The sequence below is a fragment of the Diadema antillarum genome, unplaced genomic scaffold (genome assembly GCF_040938485.1).
Source record: "Diadema antillarum isolate AM-2024a unplaced genomic scaffold, OU_Dant_1.0 seq00002003_RagTag, whole genome shotgun sequence".
In the NCBI taxonomy this organism is placed as follows: Eukaryota; Metazoa; Echinodermata; class Echinoidea; order Diadematoida; family Diadematidae; genus Diadema; species Diadema antillarum.
This window is the reverse complement of record NW_027272659.1, coordinates 174,727-200,899: the sequence shown is the minus strand read 5'-3', so window position 1 is coordinate 200,899 and position 26,173 is coordinate 174,727. Positions and strand designations below refer to the sequence as shown.

Genomic DNA, 26,173 nt, shown 5'->3' with positions numbered 1-26,173 from the left:
TAGAATAAAATCCGTTTCTGAAGCAGAACATACACACAAGGGAATACGTCTGCTCCTGGTCGGACGGATTTCAAAACTAACCTGCTTGTGATGAAATGCGTCTAGTCTGGTAGTTGCTGCCACAGTGCATGGTAACCGCGCAGTGTGTATGTGCGCGTTTGGCGTAGCAACGACGCATCCATGGACTGGTTCCCTCCACGAACAGCCAAAGATGAAAGGATGAAATCAGTGTTAAAAAACATGACAAAAATGAATCCCTGATAGCTTTTCAATGGACTTACATTGCCAACGTCATGCTCCGATTTACTATCACGAAGATAAACGGTTCAGAGACCCACCTCATCTTGTCTTTCACTGACGCAAACTCACACCTCCGGCCCCCATAGAGACATCCCAGCCAGTAGTTGTGCCTTGTCCGTGATGGAATACTGTATCAGACTTTCCTGATAGTCAACGGTCTTTCCCGTAGTCAATCAGACTTTTCCTGATAGTCAATCAGACTTTACCTGATAGTCAACCAGCCTTTCCTGGTAGTCACTGATCAATAACGAACAGAAGTGAATGAGATTAAAACCCAATATGGCATTAAAACGCTTTATCCTGGCGAGGAAAGCGCATGTTTTAGAAACAAGACACCAAACAGGTTAGTCATCGCATTCTTCATCAGCGACCAGGATGCGATGTGATGTTAGAATAAAATCCGTTTCTGAAGCAGAACATACACACAAGGGAATACGTCTGCTCCTGGTCGGACGGATTTCAAAACTAACCTGCTTGTGATGAAATGCGTCTAGTCTGGTAGTTGCTGCCACAGTGCATGGTAACCGCGCAGTGTGTATGTGCGCGTTTGGCGTAGCAACGACGCATCCATGGACTGGTTCCCTCCACGAACAGCCAAAGATGAAAGGATGAAATCAGTGTTAAAAAACATGACAAAAATGAATCCCTGATAGCTTTTCAATGGACTTACATTGCCAACGTCATGCTCCGATTTACTATCACGAAGATAAACGGTTCAGAGACCCACCTCATCTTGTCTTTCACTGACGCAAACTCACACCTCCGGCCCCCATAGAGACATCCCAGCCAGTAGTTGTGCCTTGTCCGTGATGGAATACTGTATCAGACTTTCCTGATAGTCAACGGTCTTTCCCGTAGTCAATCAGACTTTTCCTGATAGTCAATCAGACTTTACCTGATAGTCAACCAGCCTTTCCTGGTAGTCACTGATCAATAACGAACAGAAGTGAATGAGATTAAAACCCAATATGGCATTAAAACGCTTTATCCTGGCGAGGAAAGCGCTTTCCTCGCCAGGATAAAGCGTTTTAATGCCATATTGGGTTTTAATCTCATTCACTTCTGTTCGTTATTGATCAGTGACTACCAGGAAAGGCTGGTTGACTATCAGGTAAAGTCTGATTGACTATCAGGAAAAGTCTGATTGACTACGGGAAAGACCGTTGACTATCAGGAAAGTCTGATACAGTATTCCATCACGGACAAGGCACAACTACTGGCTGGGATGTCTCTATGGGGGCCGGAGGTGTGAGTTTGCGTCAGTGAAAGACAAGATGAGGTGGGTCTCTGAACCGTTTATCTTCGTGATAGTAAATCGGAGCATGACGTTGGCAATGTAAGTCCATTGAAAAGCTATCAGGGATTCATTTTTGTCATGTTTTTTAACACTGATTTCATCCTTTCATCTTTGGCTGTTCGTGGAGGGAACCAGTCCATGGATGCGTCGTTGCTACGCCAAACGCGCACATACACACTGCGCGGTTACCATGCACTGTGGCAGCAACTACCAGACTAGACGCATTTCATCACAAGCAGGTTAGTTTTGAAATCCGTCCGACCAGGAGCAGACGTATTCCCTTGTGTGTATGTTCTGCTTCAGAAACGGATTTTATTCTAACATCACATCGCATCCTGGTCGCTGATGAAGAATGCGATGACTAACCTGTTTGGTGTCTTGTTTCTAAAACATGCGCTTTCCTCGCCAGGATAAAGCGTTTTAATGCCATATTGGGTTTTAATCTCATTCACTTCTGTTCGTTATTGATCAGTGACTACCAGGAAAGGCTGGTTGACTATCAGGTAAAGTCTGATTGACTATCAGGAAAAGTCTGATTGACTACGGGAAAGACCGTTGACTATCAGGAAAGTCTGATACAGTATTCCATCACGGACAAGGCACAACTACTGGCTGGGATGTCTCTATGGGGGCCGGAGGTGTGAGTTTGCGTCAGTGAAAGACAAGATGAGGTGGGTCTCTGAACCGTTTATCTTCGTGATAGTAAATCGGAGCATGACGTTGGCAATGTAAGTCCATTGAAAAGCTATCAGGGATTCATTTTTGTCATGTTTTTTAACACTGATTTCATCCTTTCATCTTTGGCTGTTCGTGGAGGGAACCAGTCCATGGATGCGTCGTTGCTACGCCAAACGCGCACATACACACTGCGCGGTTACCATGCACTGTGGCAGCAACTACCAGACTAGACGCATTTCATCACAAGCAGGTTAGTTTTGAAATCCGTCCGACCAGGAGCAGACGTATTCCCTTGTGTGTATGTTCTGCTTCAGAAACGGATTTTATTCTAACATCACATCGCATCCTGGTCGCTGATGAAGAATGCGATGACTAACCTGTTTGGTGTCTTGTTTCTAAAACATGCGCTTTCCTCGCCAGGATAAAGCGTTTTAATGCCATATTGGGTTTTAATCTCATTCACTTCTGTTCGTTATTGATCAGTGACTACCAGGAAAGGCTGGTTGACTATCAGGTAAAGTCTGATTGACTATCAGGAAAAGTCTGATTGACTACGGGAAAGACCGTTGACTATCAGGAAAGTCTGATACAGTATTCCATCACGGACAAGGCACAACTACTGGCTGGGATGTCTCTATGGGGGCCGGAGGTGTGAGTTTGCGTCAGTGAAAGACAAGATGAGGTGGGTCTCTGAACCGTTTATCTTCGTGATAGTAAATCGGAGCATGACGTTGGCAATGTAAGTCCATTGAAAAGCTATCAGGGATTCATTTTTGTCATGTTTTTTAACACTGATTTCATCCTTTCATCTTTGGCTGTTCGTGGAGGGAACCAGTCCATGGATGCGTCGTTGCTACGCCAAACGCGCACATACACACTGCGCGGTTACCATGCACTGTGGCAGCAACTACCAGACTAGACGCATTTCATCACAAGCAGGTTAGTTTTGAAATCCGTCCGACCAGGAGCAGACGTATTCCCTTGTGTGTATGTTCTGCTTCAGAAACGGATTTTATTCTAACATCACATCGCATCCTGGTCGCTGATGAAGAATGCGATGACTAACCTGTTTGGTGTCTTGTTTCTAAAACATGCGCTTTCCTCGCCAGGATAAAGCGTTTTAATGCCATATTGGGTTTTAATCTCATATATATATATATATATATATATATTGTGACGAACTCGCCTCCTCGTCGTGAGTGTATTTGACTGTACAAATGTCTCCGCGAGCCGTGTCAGGATGGCCGAGTAGGCGGGGTTCGTTTTGTTGCAGTTTACAACGATCCCTTTAAATTACTAAAACTACTAGTCTGTACGCTACCATGTATTATGTTGTGTCAGAAGCAGCTCACCAACACAAGCGGCACACATACCAAGTTCAGCGTCACTTGTAGAGGATGTTAAATTGGTACACTTATTTTTGTTACCAACTTTTACTGCCAACTCTTGCTTCCAAGTTCTGCTGCCAAGTTTTGTTACCAACTTTTGCTACCAACTCAGTCACGCTAACGTGGAACACCTTTCACAACCATATGGTGGCACAGGTATCGTTGGTGGCACGGGGTAAAGTGCTGTATCGCACCGTTACCAACTTCCTCAGGCGACGACTGGAACTTGGATTGGGCACAGGGCATATGCGACAAGTCACATTACCACTATTCCCGAAATCCAACGGCGGCGACGACTGGAACTTGGATTGGGCACGGACTATGCGACAAGTCACATTACCATTATACCCGGAATCCAACGGCGACGACTGCAACTTGGATTGGGCACGGACTATGCGACAAGTCACATTACCATTAACCCGAAATCCAATGACTTGCTAGTTGGTCTTCTCAGGAACGGCGCTCCTCCTCAGGAACATGTACCACCACTCTCCAAGCTATAGTATTGTGGTAGAACACTACTCAAGAAGTCACAGTGAAGACGGCAATTCAGGAACACATGTACAGTTTATTATACATAGAAGTGAACATAAACAACAAATTTGAAATGTGTCATACACGGGCTACTTGTTGCGGACTATGTCACACAACGGCCACTTTATGTGCCTCTCCTCCTATCGCGGAGTAAGGAGGCAATCCCGCACGGCCGTGAGTAACGTGGAAAATACCCGCAGTAGTCGTTCAAATTATTTACAATGTTGGCGTGGTTACAAAATTCGTACAATGACTATACGTTTTAATAGTATCTCTTGTACATGGTTACTATAATTCAGCATGTTTCATCGGTCTAAACCGGAGTTGGTATTAAAATAATCCAAACTTGCCCATGACAAACAAGTAACCACATATTTAATAATAAATGTTAAAACTCATAATAATGCACTACCACATTACAGCATTTGCCAAACGTTCCAATAATGCGCCCCTTTCTATGCATTTTGTTTTAAAGACACTACAGATACTATCGATCATAACAAATAATAATCGAACGGTTAAATCGAATCGGTTCCACCGAATTTCGTTACATGGCTTCCCTCCCCATGCAGGCTTCGTCCCTGGAGCCGAACACATAGAAGAAGCAAACATGACAAAAATGTACTACTACAAAAATTACTGTACGCTTGTTCTGTACAAAACTACGTACAGTCAATAACAACGTTACGAGACAACTACTGTCTTTAGTTCAAAGCTGTCCAACTGCCATATAGACTACCAATTGTTCGTCGCAAACTCATCTTTTAAGAGTTCAACAGTCTCTTCGTTTGATTTCCTGACCTGGCTGCTCCCTTGCAGCAGACAGGTCGACACGAGGGATGTCACATTTCACCCTGGCATGGTTTGCCAGAATGAATCGGATGTACGACGAGAGGAACGGGCGTGCCCCAACGGAGAGCGGTTCCTCGATCGGGGTAGATAATCAGGTGGTCTTCCCGGTGACCGAGAATAGCGTGCAGGTGAGGAAGAGTCGTCACACCGGCGATGTCCACTAGGTAGCTTTCCCGCAACCACTGGTGCTGTCGCGCTGACGCTGACACGTGTCCCTGCTCGGCCTGTAGAGAACACCTCTGAGTCGTCTCTCAGAAGCTGGTATGCCGATGAATTGCTTTCTGGGGGAGTTTCTGTCAAACTGCATTGACAGAAGTCCACCAGATGTGGCGGCACACAATTCTGAGTTATACCTTCGTCGAGAGGCGTGGTCTCTGTGTCGTCCTCAGCAAGGCTGGTAAGGTTGGCTGGCGCTGTCCCTTTTACCAACGTCGGTGCTGTCGTTGCTGCACATATCTGTCTCTCATTGTTTATACATGGGAGAGATACCCATGGAGTATGCAGCTGCATGTTCTCGAAATCTAGCGTGGTGTCCAGACCAATCAAGAGATCCAGACCGAGGATGCCCTCAGCTCTTATGTCAGCTACTACCAAGTCAACTTGGCACAAGCAGGAGCCAAGCTGAAGTTCCATGGTTGCATGTCCCTTTGTTTTCAACCGAGATCCATCTGCTTGACGAACGATGCTTGTCACTGGTTCAAGTGGTGGCTTTCGCTCTGGTCTCATTCGCAGGTACATTCTTTCTGAGACATATGACTGCGATGCACCACTGTCTATCAGAAACATCACCTCCTGCCCATTCACATTCAACTTCACGTACAGTCCTTTCTGGAACGTGGATGACAGAAGTGGAGCTGGGGAACTAGGTAGTGGCGGGTGAGATGTCTCTGGTTCGGGTGCCTCTCTGGCTGGTGTGCACCCATCGTCTGGAGGATTCGTACCCTCCTTGGATGTGTCCTCCTTGTTGTCAGAAGGCTGACTGTCCTCCTTCTGTTCGCTTTTAGGGAGTGTCTCAGTCTTTGATGCCAAGTCGTTTCTCGGCACTGGCGCTGGTTGCTCCTTCTCCCTCTTCTTTATTAGATCGCTCACTGCTTCGATCATGAGAGTGGTGCTATTTTCAGACACCCCCATGGATTTGTCAGCAGTGTCTTCATCCGTCACAGCCACGTCTTGTTTTTCCTCCTGTGATAACAAGACTCGGTTATACTGCCGACGGTCACTCTCCATCCGCAGGAAGGCTTCTGTGTTGAGAGCAGCTTGGATTGCCTCGTCGAGCGTACGAGGCTGAGCCCGGAAGAGGCCGATTCGGATATCCCGGTCAACTATTGCATCGAGAAAATGACCTCGAGCCAATTTATCTTGGCCCGCTTCCTCGAATTCAGGATATGCCATGGATGTCAGCTCGCGAATGTTCTGTCCTAGCTCCTGCAAACTTTCCTTCGGTCTGCGTCGTCTGGTACACAGTTCTGCCAGGAATACTTCTGAATGCGAAACAGGTCCAAAGCGGTGCTTCAGGCGGTTCACGAGTTCTTGGTACGTCAACTGACGTTCCGTCTGCTGTGCTAATACTTTGACAGCAGCTCCTTTCAAGCTGGCAGCCAAATATTGAAGAGCTTCCACTTCCGTCCAGCGGTTAACTCCAGCGCAAGCTTCGAAATGACAAAGATAATCTAGCACAGGTCCTTTGCCATCATATCTATCTGGTATGACAGCCGGCTGGTAGGTTTGGTTGCCTTGAACATCATAGTGACGTCTCTGGTCCCAGAGCTCTGTTCGACGTCGCTGGTTCGGGCCAAACTGGTGTGGCATTACATCTGGTTGTCCTCCAAATGTAACAGGCTGGTCACTTGTACGAGATGAATGCAACTGCTGCATTGGAGTTTGATGCTGCTGAGGTAGTAGCTTTGCCGATGGCGGAGCTGACAACTCCACCTCTCCATTTGCATCTCCAAACAGCCGAGGTGTCACGGCCACTGGCGAGCTTGGTCGTGACGACTGGTTAAGGCGCCCTTTAAGTGTCATCGGTGAGCAGCGTAAGTTAGAAACCGAAGTTGGTGCTACTCCAGTTTGCTTGCGCACCGACTCTGACACCTGAGCAATCAAGTCGTCGATTTCGCTAATCTTGCTCTCCAGCAAAAGTGACAACTCCAACAATGGCGTTCCGCGTGCCATAGTGAAAACACAGTTAACTACATTAATTCATACAAAAGTTACAAATAGGGATCCCACTCCTGACACCATGTGTGACGAACTCGCCTCCTCGTCGTGAGTGTATTTGACTGTACAAATGTCTCCGCGAGCCGTGTCAGGATGGCCGAGTAGGCGGGGTTCGTTTTGTTGCAGTTTACAACGATCCCTTTAAATTACTAAAACTACTAGTCTGTACGCTACCATGTATTATGTTGTGTCAGAAGCAGCTCACCAACACAAGCGGCACACATACCAAGTTCAGCGTCACTTGTAGAGGATGTTAAATTGGTACACTTATTTTTGTTACCAACTTTTACTGCCAACTCTTGCTTCCAAGTTCTGCTGCCAAGTTTTGTTACCAATTTTTGCTACCAACTCAGTCACGCTAACGTGGAACACCTTTCACAACCATATGGTGGCACAGGTATCGTTGGTGGCACGGGGTAAAGTGCTGTATCGCACCGTTACCAACTTCCTCAGGCGACGACTGGAACTTGGATTGGGCACAGGGCATATGCGACAAGTCACATTACCACTATTCCCGAAATCCAACGGCGGCGACGACTGGAACTTGGATTGGGCACGGACTATGCGACAAGTCACATTACCATTATACCCGGAATCCAACGGCGACGACTGCAACTTGGATTGGGCACGGACTATGCGACAAGTCACATTACCATTAACCCGAAATCCAATGACTTGCTAGTTGGTCTTCTCAGGAACGGCGCTCCTCCTCAGGAACATGTACCACCACTCTCCAAGCTACAGTATTGTGGTAGAACACTACTCAAGAAGTCACAGTGAAGACGGCAATTCAGGAACACATGTACAGTTTATTATACATAGAAGTGAACATAAACAACAAATTTGAAATGTGTCATACACGGGCTACTTGTTGCGGACTATGCCACACAACGGCCACTTTATGTGCCTCTCCTCCTATCGCGGAGTAAGGAGGCAATCCCGCACGGCCGTGAGTAACGTGGAAAATACCCGCAGTAGTCGTTCAAATTATTTACAATGTTGGCGTGGTTACAAAATTCGTACAATGACTATACGTTTTAATAGTATCTCTTGTACATGGTTACTATAATTCAGCATGTTTCATCGGTCTAAACCGGAGTTGGTATTAAAATAATCCAAACTTGCCCATGTAAAACAAGTAACCACATATTTAATAATAAATGTTAAAACTCATAATAATGCACTACCACATTACAGCATTTGCCAAACGTTCCAATAATGCGCCCCTTTCTATGCATTTTGTTTTAAAGACACTACAGATACTATCGATCATAACAAATAATAATCGAACGGTTAAATCGAATCGGTTCCACCGAATTTCGTTACAATATATATATATATATATATATATATATATATATATATATATACAGTTCTTTGATTCACCGATTTTTGCCCCCCCCCCCCCTCCCAATTTGGAAGCAAAAGTCGAGCAATCTTCGTGTCTGTCTGCCCGTCAGTCATGTATGCGAATAGGCCAGACAACACCCAGACGGAGGATGTGGGGAGCGCAATATTCCATGGTCGACCGGAACCCGGTAATATGACAATTCAGTTACGAATAATACTGTTGTGAAGCAGATCTCAAAAGGCCCTCGCGCTGTCGCACTAGGCTGGGCTCGCTTCGCATGCCCGTGAAACCCATCTTAACTGCATTGGCCCAACATTGTAAGCTTGACGTTAGAGCAAAAACATTACGTCAACTACTTTTCCGCCTTGTTATGATGTTATTCCAACGTTATATCAACCACTTTTTCGCTGTGGTATGACATTATCACAAAGTTTTTTTTTTTCTTTCAAATAACATTTATTCATATTTCAAAAAACAAAGATAACATCAAAATTTTCATTTACAAGCATACATTAGAAAGAAATTCAAACATAATCAAATAAATCATTTGGAAGATTAAACAAAGGTCTGCCATAACACAACGTGTTTTGTTTACTTCAAGTCTTTTCTGTAATTCTGATAGAAGCATATATCGCAGTCTACGTTCTCTATTATCAACACCTTTGTAATTACGCAGTACTATAAATTTATGAATACACCAAAAAGCTATATTCATAAAATCATCTACTTCCTCTTCTTCATTGCTCTTTAACAGAAATGTAATATTCATGTCAACAGAAACATGAAAAACTTGCTGAAGTAACCAAGAAATATAATTCCAAAAACTTCTGTTCAGTTTGCATGTAATAAAAGCATGTGTTATAGCCTTATCTAGCTGACAAACATCACATTTGAAATTATTACTTATTTTTTACTTAAACAAATTCATCTTCACTGGTAATAAATTGTATAACACTTTAAAGTTAAATTCTTTCAACTTACATCTCTTACTTTAACCAAATTACGTACAAGTACGCTTTCCCAGAAAAAAAAACAACACCTGGTGTATACTCCTTCTTGCTTGAACAATTGATTATAAAAATACTTCAATGTTACATCACATAATCTCTTTACATTTTTTCCAGTTTCTAAATGTGGGGGTACATATTAATGAAAGATTCTACTCTCTGTCCGTAGATAGTTGAATCAACCATATTTTCGGTATAGCCTCCCGCAGTTTCGAATAATCAAAAATTGACCTTCTTTTACTATTTCTAAATTTCAATAATGACATGAGTTCTTTATCCCATTATCACAAAGTTAAATCAACCACTTTCCGACTCTGTAATGCCATTATCCCAACTTTGGGCCAACGTAATACCGACCACTTTCCACCACATAGTGACCTTATTCCAACGTTAGACCAACGTTTAAAGCAGCATTTAACCCAACGTCAGAAACATGACATTGGCCCAACGTCATTTTGGCCGGCGGGCCAATATTGGTCATGGTGAAACTTGATGTTCTATCGACGTTGGTACAATGCCAGACAAATGTTATATAAACTATTTTTCAACCTTGGACGATCTGTTGGACCAATATTGGTCAAATGTCATGCATGGGCTTTGGCCCAACATAAAAAACGCATCATTGGCCCAACGTCATTTTGACCGTAAGCAGCCAAACAGTGAAAGCTTGTTGTTAGACCAACGTTGGTTCAGTGTTTAACCCAACATCACAAACACGACATTGGCCCAACGTTAAATTTGCCAGAAGGCCAACATTGGCCCACAGAGAAACTTGACGTTGGATCGACGTTGATACAATGTCAGACCATTGTTATATCAAACATTTGAATGATCCGTTGGCCCAACTTTGGTCTAAAGTTACGCTATAGTTGATCTAACGTCAGAAACGTGACGTTGACCCAACGTCATTTCACCTGGCGGCATACATGTCAACAGTTTGATTTGAGAAAGTGGTAGAATCCAGGCGATGGAGCGAAGCGACCAAGCGGGGGGAAAGTCTTGGAGGGGTGGGCTTGCCCACCTTCCAGAGCAGGAAAAATGTGAAATTGAGAAGTAAAATGGCTCAGGCACTTCTCTGAGGTCACATTTCAATGATCATCAGTATGATGATACTGCTAGATGATGTACACATCACTCAATTTTATTTCATTGTAACAATCATAATTATTAGACCAGAATTAAATTGACACGTCCTTATTCAGGATGAAGAACAACATGTGTTCCATTTTGCGTAGTTGCTTCTAGGGGCGAATCAGTCTATACTGTTTGAGTCTTGTAAGCATAATTTTTTTATTGAAGGCTCCTCTAGTATGTGGAAGGTGATATAACCATTCTGCCGAGTGAGAAAACGTACGAGCCATGGTTTCTTTTGAACAGGCATTGTGTTGAAATGTTTGTGATTCATTCGCAGGCATAAGATCCATATACAAATTACAACGTTTAAAGCAACGTGACGGAAAATGTAAACAGTATGCTCGAATACTCCGATGATTCCTCCTACTAATTTTCAGCGGGGAAGAAAAAAGAAAAGAAAAAAGAATTCCGGCTTCGTGGGAAACGTTAAGGGTGACAATGGGGAGGGAAGATCTCGATCTATTTCACGATGGATGTATTAGGTGGAGGTGGGTGGGAGCCACAAAGACTCGCGCTCCAATCACGAGAAATGTAAACAATTTTTTCGCATGAGCCAAATAGTTTCTTTTGAACACGCATGGTCTTGAAATGTTGTTTGTTAGTCATTCGCAGGCATAAGATCCATATAAAAATGTCAACTTTAAAAGCATAGTGATGGGAAATGCAAACACATACTTTTGATGTTCATTGCTAAACTTATTTATTTCTAGTGGGGAAGAAAAAGAAAAGAAAATTCCGGCTTCATGGGAATCGTTAAAGGGATTGTACAGTTGTGGTTCAGACTTAATTTCAGGTTTCTAACACTTTTTGGTGAGATAATGAGAAACCTCTTATGAAATAAGAAAGAGCATGTAATTCTATGAGGAATTCAATGTTTATTTGATGGAAATTGGTTTTGAAATGGCTGAGGTATCCAAAAAAGAGCGATTCTAAGAAAGTGTGGGACCCACACTTTATTACGATCGCTTTGTTTTACTTTGTTTTTGGATGTTTCAGTCATTATAAACCCGATTTTCATCAAATAAACTTTGAATTCCTCTTAAAATGGTATGCTCTGTACTTTATCATAAGTGTTTTCTTGGTTTCTCGCAAAAAGTTAAAAGCCCAATTTTCATCTCCACCAAAACTGTATCATCCCTTTAACTTAGAGGGAAAAATCCAGTCCAAATATATGTTAGTCTGATAAGAAAGAATAAAATATTACGAGTCTAAAGGTAAAATTTTGATTGAAATCGGATGAAAAATAAGGAAGTTATGCCATTTTGAAGTTTAGCTATTTTTTTAAGGAAGATGAAGAATTGAAAGAAAGGTCGATAGGAAAGAAATACATACAATACAATTAAGATGATTAAATGAAACTTTGAAATGAAAATGAAATTTTAACATCCGATAAATGACAGTGGAAAAAAAGGTCAGTAGTACTGTAGTTATGCATGTTGATTGAATACGAACGTTAAAAGTGCGAAGTTATGTTCCTATAAATGAAAATGAAACTGGTATTTGGTGTGAATTTAAACGTCTATCCAGCAGGCGCGAGATTGAATGCCAACTTTGAGCAGTTCAATTTAATGAATTGCTCTCTAAATTGGATGAAATAGGATCTAAAAGGAATGACATGAAATGAAATTGAAAACTCAAAGAACTAAAATGAACCGTGAGAGTAGAGCAGTGACAAAAATCCCTTGAATTTGAACGCCTTATCATTAATTCGAATGCAAATCTGATGAAATTGGGCGGGAAAACTATATTATTTATACACACACAAAAAAAAAAAAACGCCTTGTAGATGTAATATTCATATCCACTGTACAAAAACTGTTTTTGCAGAAAGTAGCAGAACTTCAAAATTTCGCAACTTCCTAATTTTTCATCCGATTTAAGTCAATTTTTTTACCTTTGAACTAGTAGGATTTCAATTTCTTAGCAGGCTAACTTATTTTGCCTGTAAGGATTACAATGGGGAGGGGAAGGTCTCGCTCTGTTTCACGATAGATATCTAAGGTGGAGATGGGTGGGAGGTACAAAGGCTGGCACTCCAAGGAGCAGACCAACACATATTTTCTATTCTGTTATTCATGCCATCGAGAAATGTGAAAAGCATTTAATTAGTTTTCATCAGTCGACCGTGCATTCGGTACTTGGCAGTCTGGTACCCTGTACCTCGTTCAACGTACATTTTCACTACCACAGACTCTCGATATGGATATAACATGCAAAGGGGTAGAAAGTACCCGACCATAATCACGATCAATATATATCATCATTCTTTAGTGCTATTTGGGCTTTGCTAAGTAAAAGAAGATGTCAGAGGTAATTTTACAAAGCTCTGGTGCAGCCACATTTCATTTTCTCTTTTTTTTTGTACCTTATTTTTGTGGTTAACATTATCAGAATGGAACAAAATCCAAATCCACACCTTAAGAATAATTCTTTGAAACCCATATAATAGGTTTTCCCTCCCAATTTCATCAGATTCGCACTCGATTTCACGATGAGGGCATTCAATTTCGAATGAATTTAGATTATCACCGAGATCGACATTCAAAAAGGTACTCATAGTTCATTCAATTTAATTTCATCAGCATGCGATTTCACGAGTTTTCACAAAAGGGTGTAATAAGGGCGTTCAAATTAAAAATGCAAGTGCAACGCATTCAAACTCGCATCAGCACCGTCGTGGAGAGCGTTATCAGAATAAGGCAAACAATTGAGTATATGAATATAAGAACGACCCAAGTCCATGGAAGACCATTTCGAGTAAACTGAAAAAAAAGCTTCATATCTTTTTTATTTGTCCAATAATATTCTATTCAACTGTGATAGGAAGGCAACATTGTATATACAAATTACAACATATATTATCATGACAATTAACATGTACATTAATTGTGGAGAGGTAATTTTGTGTGATGGACTTGGGTCGTTCTTTGATTCATATGGACTTGGGTCGTTCTTTGATTCATATACATGACATTCTGCTATAGAGATGAGAGAAGGACGAGAGAAAGCGCTATAATATGAATGTAAGAATGACCCAAGTCCTTCATTCTTACATTCATATAAGATTTAACTCATTTATTTCAGGCACTTCCGGGGGTAATTAGGATTTATCATTTATACACAAGATGAGTCCATGCATAAGCTACAATTTCCCATGTGTAACTGAATTTAGCCAAAAATTGGACTTGGGTCGTTCTTATATTCAGGTCTTCAATTACAAAGTATGGACAGTTTTTATTTTTTTCATTGTTGATTTTACTCATTGTAGTCACTCAGCTGTTTGAATATTCAAACTTCATTTACATTAAACTGTGATTTTCAATTCATCCTATAGCTAATAACTCGTTATAACCCCACTTTCAGACACATGCATTTACATTTTATTCATACACGATATTAGCCGCTGCGACATTACAGAGTATGTGTGATCATCTCGAATACGGTGAGAATTAGTGGATGAAGGATGATCTTGACAACCAGTGAAGCTGGAGATATAACCCTTTGATGAAAAGGGTTTGTTTGTATACAGCTGATCCGATTGCAACAACTAATGGCATGGACACGAGGAATCAAAATGGATCAACATTGATTTGGACCATAGGACCCCTAAGATCTTCTGGGAAATGGCTATTTCCTAAATGTTAAATCTATGCTGTTAGGGTTTGAATTAAAAAAAAATGAAACAAAATGAAACTTTGAAATGAAAATGAAATTTTGTCATCAAATGAATGACAGTGAAAAAAAAAAGCTAGTAGTAGTTGTGTATGTTGATTGAATTCGAACGTTAAAAGTACGAAGTTGTGTTCTTATAAATGAAATTGGAATTAGTATTTGGTGCGAATTTGAACGTCTATCCAGCAGGCGCGAAATTGAAAGCCAACTTTGAGCCGTTAAATTTAATGAATTGCTCTCCAAATTGAATGAAATAAAATCTGAAAGGAATGACATGAAATTGAATTCAATACTGAAAGAATTAAAATGAACCGTGAGAGTAGAGCAGTGACAAAATCCCTTGAATTTGAATGCCTTATCATTAAATTCGAATGCAAATGTGATGAAATTGGGCGGGAAAACTTACATACAAAAACATGTATAACGTAACACACACACACAAACACACAGAAACACACACACACACACACACACACATGAAAGAAATGAATAAATAGGCGTACCTGTGATTGAGTGCCTTGTCTGCTACCGGCGGGTTCACTCTGGGACGATCTTTAGGCAGACTGACTTTTATAAGGGAGTTCACGGTTGTGATTTGCGCATGTGCAGAACAAAGGTCACATGAGAATGTCTGTGTAATTGCCACTGACTTTACAATGCAAAGAAGTCTCGAGCAACTATGAGAATCTGAATCATGTCAGTATAATGTATGTGTTTCAGACTAAATTAGAACGTGCAGGTGTAAGTCATTCATCAACACTGTTTAGCAAAATCTCTCCATGCATTTTCTCAACATTGATTTAATACAAGATGACATGCTTCAAGAAGGAATACTTGATCACAACACATGTCCATGCTATTTCAAAATCTGTGGTGTAGGGGTCAAATGAGACAAGCACTAACCATGAACTCCCCTATTTGTCGTGTTGTGTGACACGGCTGTTCGTCTTGACGCTTTAAGGGTGGTTTCCTGGCTGGTCTGCGTCAAGCCGAACCTGAAGATCGACCCAGCGTGAAACCGCCCTGTTACAGACAAGGCACTCAACCACAGGTGCGCCAATGATGATCTGCTTTACAGCATCGAAGGCTTTTCGTCAATCCTATAGAAAATGTACCCAAGAGATATACATTATAGAATGGTGATCATGAACACGCCAATGTCTGAGAACTTTCAGTCGATCGTGTGGGCTGCAATCCGGCAGCGCTCTTGCCCACTGCATGCCGGAAAAAAAATGTCACCACCGAAAGTACCATGTGCAAAAAGTTAGGAGAAAATCGACGGTTATCTGTAACCATTTGTCCGTGTGGACGTCTCTCTGTGCCCGGGGTTGGTTCTGACCATTTTCTTGGGATTTGGCCGGTACGTTTGAACTCAAAATGTTTCCACACCCATTAACATGCCCTCCTTTAAGAGGCCTTCAAAATAGATTGGAATGTTTCGTCTTTTGTCAGCGATGGTGCACATTGCGATCTCTTATTGATTCATCACGCGTATGTGCTCCCCCGCCTACAAGGTGCTTTCAGCTCCCTTTTTGGCGACGACGCTTACAGGGCACAATAGAGTACTGACAATGACACGATTGTACAGGGACACATTCGAATTATTTCCAACTTTTCAGCGGCTCTGAACCTCACCAAGCAATTTAACGATAGGTCTCAGCAATCTTCATTTAACGTTTAAACATTGACGTTTGTTTGTTATTTGTTTGCTTGTTTGCTTTATTCGTTTGTTTGAAGTGCTACAAAGTTGTCAGGAACAGGCCACTTAACAACATACATTAAACAACAAAAGACACGTTGAGTATCAGTATCGATTCAAAATTATGCAACTCATCAACTCAAGTTTAGTCAAGTATGGTACATGTATATCACTTTCAAGCCTGGGTTCAGATGACATATTTTCAGGAAGTATTTTCCTCAGGTGATTATTTCAGGCCCTGAAGTTGGTTTAAAGAGGTGCAGGTAAATCTGGCGTTTAGGTTTTCTTTATTACTTCCTCAAACACACACACATAGTCATTTATACACGAATATCTTCTTTCTTTCTTTTTCTCATACACACACACACACACACACACACACACAGTCACCCATGGACACATGCGGAATCTTACTAACAAGAGGAAATTAAAATGCAGTGTGTGAATATTGGTTCAGTTACATTTTCCTCTGCCACAATTGCTCCCATGAAATATCTGCATGCTAAGCCAAGCAATAATTCTACCCACAAACATAACCCCAACCCTAATCATAATCCGCATATCAAACTAAATCTAAAACCCTATCACAACTCCACCCCTAACCCTATAAGTCCTTTGATTACGTGTATTATACTCTCGGTGACACGACATTTGCTCATGTGGCAGTTGCTCCTGTGTTGTTTTCTCCAAGGATTTAAAGGGTTAAGGTTGGAGATTTGATAAGGTTTTAGGGTTAGAAACTAGTTTGGTATGAGGATTTGGGTTAGGATAGTCGCGTCGTATTGCCGTGCTTGATTTGGTGTAAACGCAGCTGTAGGGTTATTTTTGTGGGTAGTGTTGAGTGCACTTCACGAGACCGACACCCAAGTGTTATAAAATACAGCTCACGAGTCATACGGCCATGAGTTTGACACTAAGGAAACAAGGCCCACGAGACCGAAACATTAAGCCCCGTGTTATAATGTCGAACTCTTTTACCTAGTGTCGAACTGATGGGCCTTATTTGCCCAGTGTCAAACTGATGGGCCTTATTTGCCTAGTGTCGAATTCATAGGCTGTATGTCTTGTGGGCTGTATGATTCGTGGTTGTCGTTCTCGTGGTATGACTCCGATCGACCTCCCGCGAGCACTTTTTGCCAGGATTAAGATGGCGAACGGCTCATTCATATTGGCACTGCAATACGAGGGAATGGGCTTTCTAATATTGTCAATGCATTATGTACGCTTCATAATGATTTTAAAAAAGGTTAAAGATATAATAATGATATACATAATTGCAATACATGCACGGGACGCAAGGGCATAAAATGAGGTGTTTGGTTCAAATTCTGCCAAAAACACCAGATTTAGCCCACGGGTCCCTTGTATGATACTCTTTCGATTTTTGTTGGGCATCCAGACTATAGGTTTTCCTGGTCAATTTTATACTTTTGTCATTCCAATTCATGAATGTGCATTCAAATTCACACAGGGCACGCACGTGAATATATTCGGGCATTCATAATTAGAATGCGAGCAATCAATTTCATTTATGGGAGCTCTATTTCGTTTCCGGATATCAAATTCACGCGTGTGCGTTCAATTTCGAAATGCCAGCACTGCAATTCCTTTCCGTGCATTCAAATTCATTGATTAATTCATTGATATGAGCTTCAACAGGATTGCCAAGAACTTTCCGATGAAATACTCGATTTTTCACAAAGAAAAAAGTTGTAAACGTACACCACAGTAACACCAGTTGATGTTGTCTCCTATTATCATGGGCGGATTTTTTTTCACCATTGATATTGTTCTAAACACAAGTAATGTTAAGTCAACACCATTTAGTGTCATTCTTAAATTAACACCAACGCAGTGTCAAAAATCTAACCAGCTACAGTGTCAAATTAACACCACGAAGTGCCAGGTATAAACTCTTGTCAGTACCATAATGTCTACACTTGTGGACGTGGTCCTCTATTGACACTTGATCAATGTTAGATTTAACAATCATGGTGTTTTTGTTTTTTGTTTTTTTTGCAGTGTATGTTTAAAGGTGATGTATTGCACATATATAATGGGGGTAATGGGGTAAGGATGGAGCAGAAACATGTATACACAACCCAAGGCTTAAAGGGAGTTTCACACCGAGCATTGCGTAGAGTTGCGTAGTGTTGCGCAGCGTTGCGTAGTGATCGACTACGCAAGACTACGCCGCTATAGGCTGTGTGAACGCAACTCTACGTAAGAGTACGCTGAGGGACGCAAAACAGGTACGCGAGATGTACGCAAAAATAGGGGGTGGAGAATTATCGTGTACCCTCCGCGCAAGTATACGCAATACTACGCAACTGAGAACCATTTACACGCAACAATACGCCATCATACCAAGTTCACACCAGAGCACTTTTAAAAGGGGGTTTCACACCGAGCTTTACGTACTGTCGCGTAGAGTTGCGTAGTGTTGCGTAGTGACTACGCAACACTACGCATCTGTATGCTGTGAGTACGCAACTCTACGGAAGAGTACGCCGAGGGACGCAAAATACGTACGCGAGATGCACGCAAAAAAATTAAACATGTTTAAATTTTTCGTGTACCCTCCGCGTAGAGCTCAGATACGCAGGTTTTACGCAAGTCTACGCAACAGTACGCAAGTGTTCGCCATTTATACGTAACAGTACGCGATCAAACCGTGTTCACACGAAGGCACTTTTTCGGCTTGCGTATGACATGGCGTAGTGTTGCGTACTGTTACGTAGACCTTTGCGTAGACTTGCGCAGATCTGGCGTACATTTACGTAGTGTTGCTTACAATTGCGTAGGCTATCATTATTGGTGAAGATTTGGCATTCCAATGTGATCCATGTTTGAAAACTGCATGATATCATTTATCCCACTGGACTCTGAATGGCTGGTGAATGTATCTTCCTGTGCTCTTCGAGTCTTCATTATATCTTTGTAGGCCCTAATGACTGCAAAACGCCGAAAAGAAAGAGCAAATTGCTGTGGTAGGGGCAAGAGTTCTTCTCCTGCTCAATTTTACATGCCTGTACTGATCAAGATGCAGACAATTCGCCTGCACTTTGTGAACTAATCTGGCAATGAAGCTCCAGCGGGAAGTTCCCTAATAAATCACCGAAGTAGAGGAAACAGAACTTGCTTCCAGCCTTTTTAGTTTTAACTGACCAGGAAAGGGTACACGTTCTAATGGAGTGGGCTCAATAGGACCCGATGCTCTATGATAAGGCTCGTGAAGACTATAACAAGGAGGCTAAGAAGCTGCTGTATCAGTCATAAAAAAATGGAGATTTGGGTAGAAGGTATGCTACAGTATAGTGATCAACCAGGCTAGCGCACGCAGACATGAGTGAAAACACAACGAGAAAAAGTTGGCAAGCTACTATAAAGAATTCTGGAGGAGCATCGGGGAGAATCGATATAAAGACATGTTGTCTCCTCATGTTATTGGTGGCTTGGATGCCCAATAAGGTAGAGGAAGCTACTGCAATTGCAAGTGCCATTTAATCATACTGATCTAAATGATGGGTATCTAATCTTTCCATGGCACCATGAGGTAGTTCCTTTGCTCATTTTCTGCTCTGCTTGTGTTGCCACGCTACAGTTGTTCCATGGCTGGCAGGTGGGCATTGTACGTGTCTCCACGAACCTGATGTTACTTCATCATAATGCTGCTGGTCATCTTCATCAAGTGAAGGTTATGGCAAGTTTGAAGCTAGGTTCTAAAGATTTCCTGAAATTTGTGTGTTATTATGTAATTCTCGGTGCATGTCGTGTCAGGACTTTATTGAACGCCTGTGGCTTAATTCACATGAAATTGGTAAATGAAGAAACATCGTCGGCATGCAGTTTTTTTCATCAGTTGTTTGTATAGTGCGGTCGCCGCTGGATCCGAGATTTAACTCACACACTTCTTAATTCTGATTCTTGGAACATCTTATTTGCTTTTCTTTTCTCATTTTGTATTTTTGCAAAACGTTCGTATCTTATATGCGAATGCTGTTTCTAGGACAGCTAAATGCTGGAGAACTGAAGATACCAGCAAAGGATTTAACCTCCCCATCATATCATGTTTGAACAGCAGACAATTAGTGGAATAAAAAGCAGAAGGTTATGCTGAAGTAGCTCTGCAGTTTCATTAATTTGTGCATACGCCCGCGGTACGCAACTTCCCGCAACTGTACGCTCGACCTACGTTTATATACACAACTCTACGCCCGCTACACGACGAATAAGCTAGGGTGATACGCGCTTCCTACGCAACCATACGTAACCCTACGCCGGGACTACGCAAATCCTGCGCGGATCATCACAATTATTTTTCATGAGTACGCAGCCGATTTCGGCGTAGTCGCTACGCAACTCTACGCAACTCTACGCAAAGCTTGGGGGTTTCACACCAAGCTTTACGTAGAGTTGCGTAGAGTTGCGTAGCGACTACGCCGAAATCGGCTGCGTACTCATGAAAAATAATTGCGATGATCCGCGCAGGATTTGCGTAGTCTCAGCGTAGGGTTACGTATGGTTGCGTAGGAAGCGCGTATCAACGTAGCATATTCGGCGTGTAGCGGGCGTAGAGTTGCGTACATAAACGTAGGTCGGGCGTACAGGCCGCGTAGACTTGCTTACAGTTGCGGGAAGTTGCGTACTGCGGGCGTACGTACAAATTAATGTAACTGCAAAGCTACTTCTGCATAGCCTTCTGCTTTTTATTCCACTAATTGCCTGCTGTTCAAGCATGATGTGGTGGGGAGGTTAAATCCATTGCTGGTACCTTCAGTTCTCCAGCATTTAGCTGTCCTAGAAACCGCATTACCATAAATACGAACGTTTTGCAAAAATGAGAAAAGAGACGAAAATAAGATTTTGCAAGAATCCGAATTAAGAAGTGTGTGGGCCAAATCTCGGATCCAGCGGCGACCAAGGGGCAATACGAACAACTGATGAAAAACACTGCATGCCGACAATGTTTCTTCATTTATTCAATTTCATGTGAATGAAGCCACAGGCGTTCAATAAACTCCTGACACGATATGCACCGAGAATTACACAATAAGATACAAATTTCAGGAAATCTTTAGAACCTAGCTTCAAACTTGCAATAATCTTCACTTGATCGAGATGACCAGCAGCATTATCATGAATTAACTTAAGGTTCGTGGAGATACGTACAACATCCACCTGCCAGACATGGAACAACTGTACATAGCGTGGCAACACAAGCAGAGCAGAAAATGAACACCTCGTGGTGCCATGGGAAGATGAGATACCCATCATTTAGATCAGTGTGATTAAATGACACTTACAATTGCAGTAGCTTCCTCTACCTTATTGGGCATTCAAGCCACCAATAACATGAGGAGACAACATGTCTTTATACTGATTCTCCCTGATTCTCCCTAGCTTGCCAACTTTTTCTCGTTGAGTTTTCACCCATGTCTGCGGGCGCTAGCCTGGTTGATCACTATACTGTAGCATACCTTCTACCCCAATCTCCATTTTTTGGTTATTTGATGATTGATACAGCAGCTTCTTAGCCTCCTTTTTATAGTCTTCACGAGCCTTATCATAGAGCATCGGGTGCTATTGAACCCACTCCATTAGAACGTGTACCTTTTCTTGGTCAGTTAAAATAAGGCTGGAAGCACGTTCTGTTTCCTCTACTTCGGTGATTATTATAGGGAACTTCCCGCTGGAGCTTCATTGCCAGATTAGTTCAAACAGTGCTGGCAAATTGTCTGCATCTTGATCAGTAGAAGTATGTAAAAATGAGCAGGAGAAGAACTCTCGCACCTACCACAGCAATTTGCTCTTCTTTTCGGCCTTTTGCAGTCATTAGGCCTACAAAAGATAATGAAGACTCGAAGAGCACAGGAAAATACATTCACCAGCCATTCAGAGTCGAGTGGGATGAATGATATCATGCAGTTTTTAAACATGGATCACATTGGAATGCCAAATCTTCACCAATAATAATTGCCTACGCAGTTGTAAGCAACACTACGTAAATGTACGCCAGGTCTACGCAAGTCTACGCAAATGTCTACGTGACAGTACGCAACACTACGCCAAGTCATACGCGAGCCGAAAAAGTGCCTTCGTGTGAACACGGTTTGATCGCGTACTGTTGCGTATAAATGGCGCACAGTTGCGTAGGGTTGCGTAGACTTGCGTAAAACCTGCGTGCCAGTGCTCTACGCGGAGGGTACGCGAAAAAAAATAAACATGTTTAATTTTTTGCGTACATCTCGCGTACGTATTTTGCGTACCTCGGCGTACTCTTCCGTAGAGTTGCGTACTCACAGCATACAGATGCGTAGTGTTGCGTAGTCACTACGCAACACTACGCAACTCAACGCAACAGTACGTAAAGCTCGGTGTGAAACCCCCTCTAACATGGCGTAGTGTTGCATACTGTTACGTAGGCATAAAATTGCGTAGACTTGCGTAGACCTGGCGTATATTTGCGTAGTGTTGCTTGCAGTTGCGGCGTCTGTTATTATAGGTGCAGATTTGGTATTCAAATTGTAGCGGCATCGCTACTGTATTTGTATCTAATCCCCCTAATGCCCCTGTTGATGTATCGTTAGTTTTCACTAAAATTCCCCCCGGCACTTGTTGGCCCAAACGCGTTTTCTACAACCCGTCTGGCTCGTGAAAGCCTGTACTTGTACACTCACTACTGGTGAGTAATGTCACGAAGTGGCAGAGGCTTCATCAGCCGAGTCCTATACGCAAGAGCGTCACCTCCCACAAGGAATTATTCAGCAAGTGGCTGCATGGTTATCATGGGGCAGAGGGTCTGCTGTAGGAAGGTTCATCTTCCCGGTCTTAATGGCTGTCTTGTAACGGCTCCGGTTGAACACCCCAGCATCGAAGCTACACAGCCAGTTTGCCCAATGTCCGCTTACATGAACCTGTAGTGAGCGTCTACAATTGCCAGCAGGACAATGGAGAAGAAACTTTTGAAGTTATAATACAAATTTCCGGTCTTTGTAGGTTCCTTGATAACAACATGTTTATGAGCAACTCGAAATCCATATTGTAGCTCTTGTACCTAGGCCCCTCTATTGCCAATGGCCAGAAACCTCAAAGTTACAGCAAGTTTCAGGTTCCAAAGAGTTTCAGAAATTGGCATCTTGTTTTATAATTCTCAGGGTAATTCGTGTCTGGAGTTCGCTGAATGCCTGTGGCGCCGTCCGCATGATATCGATCGTTTTATTTAAAAAAAAAGAAAAAAAATCGGCATTCCGTTCTTTAGTTTACTTCTTTTAGTTGTTCATATTGCCCCTGTAGGGGTCGACACTGGGTTCAAGGTTTAAACCACACATTCCTTCTCATTCTTACAATAGCTCGTTTTCATTTCTTTTCTCGTTCTTGAAGACGTTCGCATTCTGCGAATCTCTATATGGCATCCAATGCGGAAGAATTAAATATAGTAGCAAGGATTTAACTTCCCCTATGGTATTTTGCTACGTGTTCGAACAGCAGACAAGAGTGAACTGAGAAGTAGAAAGCTATGTGCTGAAGTAGCTCTGCAGTTTCATTAATTTGTGCACACACCGGCGGTACGCAACTTTACGCAATATCTGTACGCAACTCTACGCCCGGTGTACGCAAAATACGCTCCGTGGAAACACGCTTTACCTAACGATACGTAATCCTTCGCCGAGACTACGCATGTCCTGCGCGTATCATCATAATTATTTTTTGTGAGTACGCAGCTGATTTCAGCGTAGTCGCCACACAACTCTACGCAACTCTACGCAAATCATGTTTAATGCTGTTGTGTTGTTCTATGTTCATGTATTCTTGGTTTTTAATTTCAAGACATTTTAAATTATACGGTCCAATCAGCAGTGCACCAAACAACACAACGATGATTTAAATATATATACTCCTTGATGACACCGCTCCAATAGTAACCACCATGTCCAGATGTCTCTATAGCTGCATTTGTCACAGTCTTTGGACTTAATCCCCCCCCCCATGTTATTCAAGTAAGCAACTGCTGTTGTGTTATCTGACCTAAGTAGGATTATGAACATCTCGTAATGAAGAACAAAAGGACTTCAGTCCAAACCCGGCTGTCAATGTTTCTCGGTAATTGATATCATTATTTCTAGTTCTTTCCATTTCAAGATCATTCCATCCACCTCCTGTTTCCACGGACAGATTTGTGGCTCCCAAACCTGCTAGCGTCAGTGCGCAGCTCAAGTGTAGGTCTGTTACGCTTTTAATACTGTTATACCTATTAGGTGCACACTCCTCGGTGACATGATTAATCCACCATTGAAGCTCTTCTTTCCCCACTAATGACAGCTTTATAGTCTGTCAAAATAACCTTTGTTAGTTTTAAGAGCAGCAACTTTGTATCGCTCTAGATATCTGTAGAAAAAACGGCCATGTTGAACTCCAGGGAAAGTTGTATTATCTTCCCGGTGGCATGTGACACATGACTGAAATGTGGGTCCAGTATTGTTAAGCAAATCTGAACAGACTGTCTTAACTAATGTCCTGCACTTTATCTTCTCGCAGGAAGATTGTCATATCACCAAGGAATTTGAGTTCTTCTAACATTGATTTCTCCTCGTGTACCACGAATCCTAGCTCAGAGAGAAGATTTGTGGTTGCATGTACAGCCTTCTTTGCTTGTTCTATTGACTCTCTGATAATGAGTGTATCATCAAGGTAGCCTAATACTATGTGCCCCATTTCTCTCAGTGTAGCTAAGTCAGGTTTCATGAGCTTGGTGAAGAGTCTAGGTGGTGTGCTGAGCCAATTTGATAAGACCTTAAACCTGTAATATTTCCCTTTCCATGGAAATTTCAAGAATTTTCTGTAGTTATAGGATCTATTGGGAAGGAGTAGTAAGCATCTTGAAGGTCGACTGAGGCTAGGTAATCTCTCGGGGAGATCAAAAGAGCAGCTGCATGAATGTTATCCATTTTAAAGTGCTGTCTGCTCACACACTTGTTCATTTCTAACATATCAATAAGTTGGACACCCTCATTTTTCTTTGACCGTGTGAAAATGTTTGATAGAAATTCTCGCGGATTTCTTTCTAGGTTTGTCAGCTTTTTTATCTGTCGTAACTGCCGTTACGGGAGTGGGACGCTGTGGTTCTTCGCAAACGTTGATGAGTTCCGCTGCGCCGGAGGGGGTGGGCTTGCCCACCTTCAAGAGCAGGGAAAATGTGAAATTTGAGAAGTTAAATGGTTCAGGCTATACTTAGAAGTCCCATTTCAATGATCATTCATATGATGAGGCTGCTGGATGAATTTAGATATCATTCCATTTTATTTCATTCTAGCAATCATATAAGACCAGATTTAACTTAACACATCCTCATTTAGGGTGAAGGACAACATGTGTTACCATTTGCATAGTTGCTTTATTAGGGGAAAATCATCCTTTACTGTTTGAGTCTTGTAAGCATAATTGTGCTTTCAACGAAACGTGTTGAAGTACGAGAAAGGTGATAGACTTGTATAATCACTCTACCGAGTGAGATTCGTATGATTCAAATGGTTTCTTTTGAACATTGTATTGAAAAATCGTTGGTAATTCATTAGCATGCAAAGGATGCGTGTAAACATTCCAATGTTGAAAGCATCGTGACGAGAAATGTAAACAGTATGCTCGAATGTTCCAATGTTTACTGCTAAACTTTTGTTCATTTCTAGTGGGGAAGAAAAAGAAAAGAAAAGAGAATTCCCCTTGATGGGAAACGTTAAGGGTGATAATGGGGAGGGAAGATCTCGCTCTGTATCACAATGGATGTCCAAGGTGGAGGTGGGTGGGAGATCCAAGGAGCAGACAAAGACATATTTTTCTATTCTCTTCTTCATGCCCTAGGGATATATGAAAAACAATTTTAATTAGTTTTCATCAGTCGACCGTGCATTCCATACTTGGCAGTCTGGCACCCTGTCCCTCGTTCAACCTGCATTGTTACTCCCACACATTTTCGATATGGATATAACATGCAAAGTTCTCAGTTTTAACATTTATGCACGATCTCTGCAATGGAACTATTCCGCA

At 42.1% G+C, this 26,173-nt stretch overlaps 1 pseudogene; it reads left to right on the top strand.

Annotated features, from left to right (window-relative positions):
- Nucleotides 1-5,069: 5,069 nt before the first annotated feature.
- The window catches only part of LOC139713564 (lysoplasmalogenase TMEM86A pseudogene), a 32,667-nt pseudogene continuing 11,563 nt past the window's right edge, over nucleotides 5,070-26,173 (top strand).